Source organism: Hyaena hyaena, unplaced genomic scaffold (assembly GCF_003009895.1).
Source record: "Hyaena hyaena isolate Hyena2069 unplaced genomic scaffold, ASM300989v1 scaffold_371, whole genome shotgun sequence".
Taxonomy (NCBI): Eukaryota; Metazoa; Chordata; class Mammalia; order Carnivora; family Hyaenidae; genus Hyaena; species Hyaena hyaena.
In genome coordinates, this window is record NW_024081003.1 from 760,033 (window position 1) to 770,649 (window position 10,617).

At 42.3% G+C, this 10,617-nt stretch overlaps 1 long non-coding RNA gene across 1 annotated transcript; it reads right to left on the minus strand.

Moving 5' to 3' along the window:
- Positions 1-1,235: 1,235 nt before the first annotated feature.
- LOC120244123 lies at positions 1,236-6,433 on the minus strand. Its single transcript, XR_005531469.1, has 3 exons — positions 6,284-6,433; positions 5,398-5,477; positions 1,236-1,486 (listed from the first exon to the last, which is right to left on the minus strand). It is a non-coding gene; the product is annotated as an uncharacterized LOC120244123 (long non-coding RNA).
- Positions 6,434-10,617: the final 4,184 nt, after the last annotated feature.

The following is a 10,617-nucleotide window of genomic DNA, read 5'->3' on the forward strand; positions in this document are numbered from 1 at the left end:
TTATGATTATGATTATTACCCATTTTTGTAAACTATTTTATGATTGAGATTTTTAAAAAATTCTATTTTTGAGTAATCTCTACATTCAATGTGGGGCTCAAACTCATGATCCTGAGATCAAGAGTCACATGCTCACAAACTGAACCAGCCAGGTGTCCCATGTAATTGGGTTTTTAAAATATGTTAACTCAGACAGTGTTTCTCATTCCATAGGAGATACCCAAATAATCTCTATTTCCTTTCAAATGTTGAAGAAATTTAAGGAATTAAGTGATGGAAGTAGACACTAAAATACATTATTTAACCGTATTCTAAATGGGATTGTAAAAACTTACCCAATACACAAACATTGTTTTCTCATTCTAGTTGACCTTGATAAAAATATTTCTAAGCCATGATCTTTAACTGTATATTTAGAAGTATGAGTTTCTACCCAGTAGAGACCATAAATGGGGAGAAAGGCCAAAAGCCACAAGAGAGAAAATATTTTGGTTTAACTTTGTGCTTGGTGAGCTGTTTTCTCTCATAAAATTTACAAATTAAGGGACATATTCCTATATACAGTGAGTCCCAATGGATAGTGGTAACCAAATATGTTTCTTTTATTTGAGAAATGTTTTTCTGTTAGTTGCTTATCTTGTGAAACAAATACACATTCACTAACCATAATCTCCTGAACTTAAATTTTTTTTTCTCACATGCAAAAACTTTCTGTAATAACTCTTATTTCCTGTTTATTGCAGATTCCATAGAGATCATGTAAAAAGTCAACTTTTCTCATTTGCTAATGTCCAGGTGGGAAATTCCTACTGTTTAAACACACTTCTGAGTTAGAGTCTGATAATAGTTGTAATTACTCTGGAAGGAATAGAGTGTCTAATTGGAGTTGTGTAGAAATATATAAATGTAGAAGCAGAGTGAAGGTAAGAAGGGGTAAGAGCTCTTCTAGTGGTGGTTCTTGAGGTAACATTAGATGGCTTAAAAACAAGATATTCACTACTTTTGTTAACAGTTAGGAGAAAGTTTACATCTAGTGCCAGTGCTTGTATCTTCTAAACCCTTGTTAAATTTTTTTTAAAATTTAAGACCGAGGACTCAGGCAGAATGCAGAATAAATCAAGAAATTTACAATTATTTGTTTTCATCATATTTGTTGGGAACAAGTGAAAGTGCTTTTCCATTAACATAATGAGATAATATTTCTTTTAAAAATAAATTTGTGAGCTAAAGAGTAAGTTAATGTAAATAAAAATACTAAGTAATAAAGGTGATGCACAAATATGACAAACATTGTGAAGTGATAGAATTCAGAATATTCTACTAGGGTTCTCTTAACAGAGATTAAATCATCTTCACCCAGACTTCTTCCACATTCTTCTTTTTATCTTTCCTTCTTTCCTCTCTCCTCTGCTGACACTTTCTATTCTCTATAGTTGAACAGAGTGTACTGAGCCAGTGTGTAACATATCTGACATTGTGCTGGTTACTGCAAACACAGAAATACAGAGATTAATACATCATCATCTTCACTTTCAACCTGCTCAGTCTCACTGCAGACATAGTTATGCAAACAATTATTATACAGTGAGAAATATGATGTGCATGCAAGGTATAGAGTAGCACAGAGGAGGAACAGCCAAGCAGGAAGCAGGGAAAGGCATCAGGTTTCGACCTTGGGAATCAGTCCGATGAAATACAGTCCAAGCTCATAAATATATCCTTAATTTTTTCAGCAAACTTCTATTGAGCCTGACATTGTGTTAGATACTGGGGATTTGGACATGAAAAAGATAGAGTTGACACTTCAAGAATGTTTTGATTATAAGGTGAGACAGACAAGGAAAGCAATGGTTATATAGATCTATATACCTAATCTGAAACCTTTGAAGGCAGGTGAGTGTCACAATCCTAAATCTTTCGAATGTTAATAAGGTGCACATGCTGTATATTGTATAATAGCCATAAAAGGGTGTGGGGCAGTACTCCACAATTAAAACATGTGACTATTGGGGTGCCTGGGTGGCTTAGTCGGTTAAGCGTCCGACTTTCGCTTAGGTCATGATCTCGCGGTTTGTGGGTTCGAGCCCTGCGTCGGGCTCTGTGCTGACAGCTAGCTCAGAGCCTGGAGCCTGCTTCGGATTCTGTGTCTCCCTCTCTCTCTGACCCTCCCCTGCTCATGCTGTCTCTCTCACTCTCAGAAATAAATGAAAAAACATTTTAAAAAAATGTGACTATTCACATTAAATGGAATAAAGACTATAAATAGCCTCACATCAATTTGGTGTAGGTTATTAGTTATTGTAATGTTTAAGATTTCTGATTTGAGAAAAGTGTAGATCTATTCTTCAAAATAGCTACAGTTATACTGCTGGTTGTTTTGGAAGAACAAAGAAAGGGTGATGAACCACATTAAATTTTTTTTTGTTTTATTTTTTTCAAGTAATCTCTAAAACGAATGTGGGGCTCAAATTCATGACCCTGAGATCAAGAGTCACAAGCTCTACCAACTGAGCCAGCCTGGTGCCACTGAACCACATTTTAATTGAAAAGTTGTCAGGGAAGCCTTCCTGAAAGATGTATTTTCTGAATAGAATTTTGCTGGATGAATAGGAGTTAACCCCACAGAGATGATAGAGAAGATAGAGGACTGGAGGATGGGGCAGAGGGTTTTCAAGGCAGTAGGGACTGCCTGTAGAAAGACAATGGACTTGGTATTTGGGGGGAAAGGATTCAGAATGGCTATGTGTAAGGTGTGTCTGAAACTGAGAAGGGCATGGAGATGGAAATGCTGATGGAGAACAGCTGAGATCAGGTAGAAGTAGAGGTCAGGGTCCTTTGCTAAATCTAACCTTTATCCTGAAGCATAAGAGAGCTAGAAAGAGATTTTAACAGTGTGTAATCATGTGAACAGATTTGAAATTATAGAAAAATCATAATGTCAGATGACAGAGCTGAAGCACTACACAAGTTCAGGCTTCTGTAGTTGTCTAATGAGAGATGATCAGAAAATGAAAGTTGGCATGGTTTGCACATAGTAATTGCTCAATAACTTGTAGTGATTGGAAGGGCAAAGGCAGGGGTGTAGTGGGGAAGACTTAGAGATATTTTAAGGAATTAGTTAGGACTCAGTATCTGATTGGACTGGGGGGGAGGGGGTGCAGAGCCTCCTCCCCTCCAAGACCTGCAAGCTTCCTCTCTTGGCCTCGGGGTCTCTGTTGATTGGCATTCCATTTTGGACATGATGAAATATGGGTTTGGGGATTAGGGAAATTAGCTCAGTTGGATTTGGGAGTTGTTTTGTGATAGCTGGAAAGCCTTGCTATGGATGAGATCACAGAGAGACAATGCCTGTATGAGAGGTAAGGAAGACTGAGGTCAAAATCCAAGAAAATACTTAAGGGGAAGGAAAAGAAACTCAACCATGTTAATTGCCCTAGAAAGATCAACTGAGATAAATGAAGTCTAGAAAACTCTGCAATGGACATGGCCAATAGGATGTCAACTGTGATTTGAGAAGAGCAGTTTCAGTTATTGAAGAGGGGCAGAGAGCGACCCTGACAGAGGACTGTGCAAGGGACCACCGTCCTTTTAAGACACTCGGCTGTGACAGGAGTGACAGAGAGTAGAAGGCCCAAATTAGAAGTGGTCATGGCAGTATGGAAAGATCTAGGTTTAATTTTAGTTTTTAAAGGTAGGAGAGTGCTGCCAGACTCTCAGCTTTTCCAGTGGTGTTGCAGCCTGCCTCTGGATGAGAAATGTCTTTGAGGTGAACACAACTGTTTCTCAGAAGCAGGCAGACCGAGAAACAGACTGGACTGGAAGAGCTCTGCAAGACAGCATGACTTTCTGGGCTCAGCTCTTGTGCTAACTTCTTGTGTTAACTTCCTGCTGGGCTTTTGCACCATCCTCCCTCCTTTGTCTACCTGGTTGGCTCCCTGCCACTTGTTTAAGATGGCTCTTATGGCTGTAAGGGTGCCAGGGAGCTGGCTTGTAAAATACCTGTGTGTGTGTGTGTGTGTGTGTGTGTGTGTGTGTGTGTGTGTGTGTGTAGGATTTACCAAAGGGATGCTCTTCCCAAGCTACCTCCACCCATTAGTTTAGCCTGAATTATGTGCTTCCCACATTTAACTGAGTTCAACTGATTCCTGAGCAAGCTGAGGGGATAAAGCACCAGGCTGGGCACAGTAAAGATGTAAGAAGACAGAGCATTTGCCTCTCTGGACCTTATAATCCAAGATATGGGAATGTTTTGTAAATAATGATAACAGTGGCTCTTAAAACTTTTGGAACACATTTAGATCTCTTTGAAAAGTTGAATTTAATATAAAATTTCAGGGTATATATGGACATGCTAAATTCTGAAGTGGTTTTTATTTATTTAATCAGGATTTTTTTTAATGTTTATTTTTGATAGAGAGAAACAGAGTGCAAGTGGGGGAGGGGCAGAGACAGAGGGAGACACAGAATCTGAAACAGGCTCCAGGCTCTGAGCTAGCTGTCAGCACAGAGCCCCACGTGGGGCTTGAACTCACAAACTGTAAGATCTTGACCCGAGCCGAAGTTGGAGGCTTAACCAACTGAGCCACCAGGTGCCCCAAAGTGGTTTTTAAAACTCAGGTTAAGAATGCCCAAAGTAGGGGCGCCTGGGCAACTCAGTCGGTTAAGCGTCCGACTTCAGCTCGGGTCATGATCTCATGGTTCATGAGTTCAAGCCCCGCGTGGGCCTCTGTGCTGACAGCTAAGAGACTGGAGCCTGCTTCAGATTCTGTGTCTCCTTCTCTCTCTGTCCCTCCCCAGCTTGTACTCTGTCTCTGTCTCTCAATAATAAATACTTAAAAAAAAAAAAAAAAAAAGAATGCCCAAACTGTAGAGTCGGTAGTGATCTATTGGTTTGTAATCTTGGCCAAAATAATCTTCCCAAGACCCAATTTCCAGATTGTACTCCTTGACTTGCAATGATTTGGGGAGGACTAAATGTGATGTTATGAATATGATGCTTAGCACAGAGCCCAACATAGAGCTGGTACCAATAAATGTTATTCCAGCCTTATGTGTGTTATGGAGAAAGTGAGTGAGGTATTAAAATAGAGGCACAGCTAACTCACTAGTTTCTGGTTAAGGAGTTATTCTGCAACTTGATGTAAACATTGTGCATTTCAATCATCCCAGACCTACCTCTAGAATTTTATCTCAGTCCCACCTGAATTATTACTATCTTTATCTACATAACTTAAAAACACTTACATGTACTTGCTTAAAAGGGAAACTGAATCCCTACCATAAACAGAAAACCGCTTTCACTTGCCATAAATAGAAAGTAACAGTAACAATAAACAATGAAACTAAACAATGAAAATTTAACAATGCTATAAATTCTAGTTGGATTCCAGTGCTTACATAGGGCTTTGAGCTTGGGGCCTGCTCTTTGTTAAATAGTTTAGGGTCAGAACACCTTCTTCTGGTTATAATCAGAAGAACTGAAAAAGAATTGAAAAGGGAATAAGTTTCCTGCCAATGTGATTGGCTGTCCTTTAATGCCCTGGCCCTGCTCGGTGCACAGACTGAAGGCATCTCCCCTGACTCCAGGGAGAGGCTCTGTCCCTCTGAGAGACATTGCTCCACACCCGGATCTGAATTCGAATAATAAATGCCGTGGGGGGAAGCCACCTGAAGCCAACGGTCCCTCAGCCTGATCCAGGACAGGAGCTCCGCAAGCCTGGTTATTTACGCCTCTAGAAACAAGGACACTCAGAGGTCCTGTCCCCTATTTCTTTGCTAGATCAGGCTGAGTGCCTACCTCACATCCCGGACGGCTCTGGAATTTTATGTTTTAACTGGACAGGTAGCTGAGTCAGTCCGTGTGCTGCTGGGGCCCGGGTGGGGAGGACCGGAGGCTGTGGACCCTGTTCTGAAGCTGTCTGCCTGGCAAACATGGCTTCTTATGGGTTGTATGGTATAGATTGATAATAATAAACGAGCAGAAGCAACATTGCTCTATGATTTTATTCACTTGAGCTTCGATAAGCACCAATTAATCATATAATCAGAGATTTTCTTACTATTTTGTTCAACGGACGTGGCTAGGGGAACCGTGTTGAGCAGCCCACGGGAACCAGGACCTGCCCGCCCGCCCTTCCCGGAGCTACCTGGGCTCCCCTCCTCCCCAGGTAAGGCCACCCGCCCCGCCCGCGGCCGCCCCGACCCCCTGGCGCCCGCCCACCGGGCATGCTCGCCCGGCTGGCGGCCGGCGGGGCGCGGGCTCGCCCCTCCGCCGCGCCCCTACCTGAGCCGGGGCCCGCCCCCCGCACTCCCGCCCGGGCGGGCACCTGGCGGGCGCGGAGGACACAGCAGGGGGAGGAGACAGCCACGGGGCGGGCGTCGCGGGGCCGCGCTCGGCGTTGCTGAGCAGCAGCCGAACTTTTTCTCCAGAAGTCGCACTTTTGGGGGCAGGAGGAGCGGGGCGGGGAGCGGAGAGCCGAGTTCTCGGAAGGAGCGGCGGCCGCAGCCCGACAACATGGCCTCCTCCACCTCCTCCTCTCCCGCGGGCGCCGAGAGCGCCCCTCCTGCGCAGGTGAGCGCGCTCCGCCCCCCTACCTGTGGCTTCCATCGCGGCGGGGGCGCGCGGGCGGCCCAGCGCTGGGGGGCCCCGGGGGCCGCGGGGCGTCGGGGGCTGCCTGGACGCCTGCGCTCCGGGGTGCGTCCCGCGGCCCCGGGAAGGCGAGCGGAGGGGGACCCGGTCCCGGCGGGTCGTGGGGGCCCAGCCGCGCCCCGGGTCGGAGGGGCGAGCTGTGGTGGTGTGCCCCAGCGCGCGAGCATCCCCAGGAAGGACGCCTGGGGGCCCAGGGGTCTCGGGCTTCAGCTTCGAAGCATTTGCCTCTAAAAGAAGCGCGGCCCAGGGCTCGGGACGACCTCACCTCTTCGGGCTTCCCGTCTCTGGGCTTTCTTTTCTGGTCTTGGCTCGCCCCTCCAACTCGGTGCCAGGCTGAACCCTTCCTAAGGGCAAGACAGAAGTGGGCTGCGGGTTTCGCTAGGAGGAAATCACCTGGTGCTGAAAGTTACCGTCAGAATTAGGCTGCTTTTTTTTTTTTTTTATAAAGGTGAGCTAAGATACTTCATTTTAACCCAGTTCGAATACAAAATATACCTAAAGATTGGGACATAGATGAAAGCCAGACCAGTACGGATATAGTGGCAGTGTCTGGGGATGGCTTGTGATGGGTTTACCTCTTCCCCTGATCGTCGACCGCCTGCCATAGGCATGCAAGTGATACGAGCTAAAAACTGGGTGCATGATGTGCAAAACCACAGCTTCGAGATAAGTCTCCTTCCTCCCACCACGCACTCCCGAGCAGATTGCCACCTTTTAGCCCAGAGGCGTTCAGCAGCAATTTTGCAGCTGCCGTTGGGTGTATAATATAGGATAATTGGTTTAAAATACTTGCGTATGTTTTCACGTACATAGAATGCGGACGGAAGGGGCCTCGAGAAACAGTAGTTGGTTTTGGGGAGGGAAGGGGGAGAGGGAGACTTAATTTCACTACCTTTGGGGACCCCCCCCTTTTTTTTTAACCATGTGAATGCAAGACCTATTTTAGAAAAATGAGAACTACTACCTTTGAAAAAATGAGGTATGTGTGAGTACCCTTGAAGGCAATAGTTTACTTAGTTTCAAATTTCGTAGAATTGCGTTTGAAACATACAAATATTCTGGCCCTTATGTCTTTCCTTTAGTTGCCAAAATCCTCAGGGAATCAAGGGGAAGTCTTCAAAAGAAGACTCTTAAGCCTTGGCAAAGTTAATTAGTGGTTTCTATTGCTAACTTGATTCTGAATTTTAATTTTGCTTGTTTGAAAATAAGTGTGGCTTGTCTAATTTTGGAAGAGACCACTTTCCATTTAAAACCCCTGTTGAGAGTCATCCTAAGGTTATAACCAGACCTTATTCCAGGAGGGTAGGCCACGCAGAGAGGCTGGGGTAGGAAAATTGGAGGGAGACGGTTTCAGAGTGGACATAGATTGCTGCCTTAGCAGTTCTGGCATCCTTATAATCTGCTGACCTAGGCTCAATCGGGAGCATCTTGAAGGAAGCAGATTTTCGATATTGAAAGTGAATGTAAAATTAAAATCATAGCTCTGAAATACAAACTGAAAATAAAGCAATCTATTGAGGATCTTCAACCCAACTACTAATATCTAGAGGGGTGATTTCTCTTAGTTCTCAAATCACTGGAGGATGAATAAGTGAGTTGTGAATCTGAACTGTAGTTAAATCAATGTTTATTTATGATGAACCATTTATGATGGTTCTCAGTGTTCTTTTTGTTAAAGCATAAATAAATATCTGTTTTGTAATCTACACAGTGGTATGTTAGGCTCCGTAGCAGAGAAAGTAGCTTAAAGTCCTTCAGACAATATAAAGACCAGTGGTGTGTTTTTGGAATCCAAGGAAACAAACTGAATTTGTTTGCATTTTTGTGGTGGTGGTTACATTAGGACTGTGGTTTTCCTTTATTCAGTATTAAAAAAATTTTTTTTTTCTTCTACGATATTAATGGAGCAAGTGAGTCTGCTTAATTCTAGATTAATATTTTGGTAATTGAAAATAATATAATTGTCCAGAAGGACTCTCAGGGTTGTTCTTAGCTTGATTTCTAATAAGTAACTTGTTTGTTTCAAATTTTTATAGAATATGTAAGGTAATTATAGGAAACCAGTATAATTCAAATTGGAGAGCGTGTGAAATTCTAGCCTATGCAAGTGGCATTTTTACTTTTTTGAATAACCTAAATACTTGAAGTTGATGAGACAAACTAACCTGATACTTTTATTCTTTAATGTTTATGAGTTAATAAATTTTAATTGCCATGTTTAGCCTTGCTACACTGTCTCCAACCTTACTAAAGTCTACCCATCTGAGAAGATCTAGGTTACTAATGATCTAATCAGATCTGAAGTAACCTTTCCTGTATATATTGACAGGGCTGTTCACATAACTTACCCTTGGATAGGGTAGATGCAAGGCAGTGTGAATGCCAAGGAGGTGTTGGATTAATGCTTGAACAATAAAAGTACCTGGAATAGGGCCATTTAATTTTGATTTTTTCATTTCATCTACTGTCAACAGTTTAAATTTGTGAAAACAGCTTAAATTTTTAAATTGCCTTTATCCATGATATAATTTTTAAGGTTAATTTGATATTACCTACTTTCTATTAAACATTTTTAAATCTTATTTTTTAACTTAAAAATTTTATTTGTTGGGATGCCTGGGTGGCTCGGTCAGCTAAGCGTCTGACTTTCAGTTTCAGCTCAGGTCATGATTTCATGGTTTTGCGAGTTCAAGCCCTGCATCAGGCTCTGTGCTGACAGTGTGGAGCCTGCTTCGGATTCTCCATCTCTGCCCCTCCCCTACTCATGCTGTCTCTGTTTCTCTCAAAATAAATAAATAAGCTTAAAAAATAAAAAAATTTAATTTATTTGTTATTATTTTTACCTATGAGACATATATTTTAAGTACTAGAAGCCCAACTGTGGTTAGTTATAAATTGAACGTTCTGACAAAGTTAAGTTGCAGTCTCTCAGTATCTTTTTTTCTGACTGGACCATAAAGGATGTGTTAACATCTTCAAAGTCTATAGTCACGGTTGAAGTATTCCTGGACACTTGTCTCAGTGTGTTTGAAAGTGGGCAAATTTTCAAATGGATTTATCTTCCAATTGATCTGTGTCTTCTATATCTTCCAATGAGTTTCTATTCAAAAGGACAAAGATTTTTCCAGGAATCAATTAGGTTCCTGTTTGGAGTGAGATCGATGTCACCAAAATAGAATCGATTCCAGCATGTTTTATAGAAATTACTCCTGAATTTCCTCTTTGGGAAAGTCCTGAATGGATTGATTAGCAAGTATCTTATGTTGGGCAGGAAGAAAGCAGTTACAAGAAAGTTACGTGTTTTCAGATCTTGAGTAGGTAGTAGTATTTTTTTTTTGAATAAACACTCTTTAATACTTAATAATGTATATTATTAATACACAGAGATTAAGTGAACTGGTGTTTGGAGTTAGAAAAGAGAAATATTGGAAAATTGGCTCTAGCGTTCATTTTGTTTTTTGGGTAAGGCATGAATATTCAGACATGGAAGTTAACTTAAATGCCATTGTAGAATAAAGAATTGTATGTTGCCGAATTGGAAAGGCTGTTTCCCAAAGTGTTTTAGAGATAACTACAGTGATTCATTAGGAGCTATTTTGTCCTGGTAGCACGGAACTGCATTTCTGCACTATGCAGTTCCTCTGGGTAACGTGAAGGCTTGATGCCAAGAGTCTGCCATGCAAGAGTCTGCTACTATTCTTCCCCTTTGTTAATGTCATGACATTTTTTTAAAATTTAATCTTTTTTTTAACATTTATTTATTTTTGAGAGACAGAGAGAGACAGAGCACAAGTAGGGGAGGGCCAGAGAGAGAAGGAGACACAGAATCTGAAGCAGGCTCCAGGCTCAGAACTTTCAGGACAGAGCCTAACACGAGGCTCAAACTCACAAACTGAGATCACGACCTGAGCTGAAGTCGGATGCTTAACTGACTGAGCCACCCAGATGCCCCATGTCATGACATTTTA